Here is a 690-nt window from a genome sequence, read left to right as displayed (position 1 = left end):
CTACAGAGACATATGGAAGAAAGTCAACTGATGCCAAACGTTTGGTTCACGGCCCAAGTTCTTAACGCAAGACGTGTTTCTGTAGCTCAAAGAGCTACAGAAACACGGGAGTGCTGACTGCAGCAACGCCGTGGCATCCTAAAAGCAATTCTTCCACTACACCTAAAAAGCGCCTTTGTGAGAGCAGTGCTCTCACCAACACATTTCTACGGGGCCACAATGAACCTCCCAGCCATATTCGAGAAAATAAAGGGGATCAGACATATCCTGCATGCAGACGACATAACGATATGGACGGTGAAGGGTCCATAGGAGACCAACAAGAAGCATTGCAGAAGGCAGTGGACGTTGCAGCAAGATACTCAGAGACACGCAGACTACAATGCGCGCCGGAGAAGTCGGAGCTCCTTCTTATCGAGAAGCGCTCACGAGAACAATCAAACAAAGGCACCAACCATCCACCTGCGAATATGTCCTAGAGAAATCCCCAAGGTGGACAGGCTCCATATCTTCAGCTTACACTGACATAAGGACGGGGGTGGAGGGCACCCCATACAAAAGCTACAACACAAGACCACGCAGATCTTATGCATCATGGAAAGAACTAGCAGCAGGAAGAGAGAACTTAGGGAACAGGAATTGATCCAACTAGTGCAGGCTCTGGTTGGAACCTGCATCGCCTATTCAGCA

This window comes from Dermacentor andersoni, chromosome 7 (genome assembly GCF_023375885.2).
Source record: "Dermacentor andersoni chromosome 7, qqDerAnde1_hic_scaffold, whole genome shotgun sequence".
Lineage (NCBI taxonomy): Eukaryota > Metazoa > Arthropoda > Arachnida > Ixodida > Ixodidae > Dermacentor > Dermacentor andersoni.
This window is presented reverse-complemented; position numbering follows the sequence as displayed.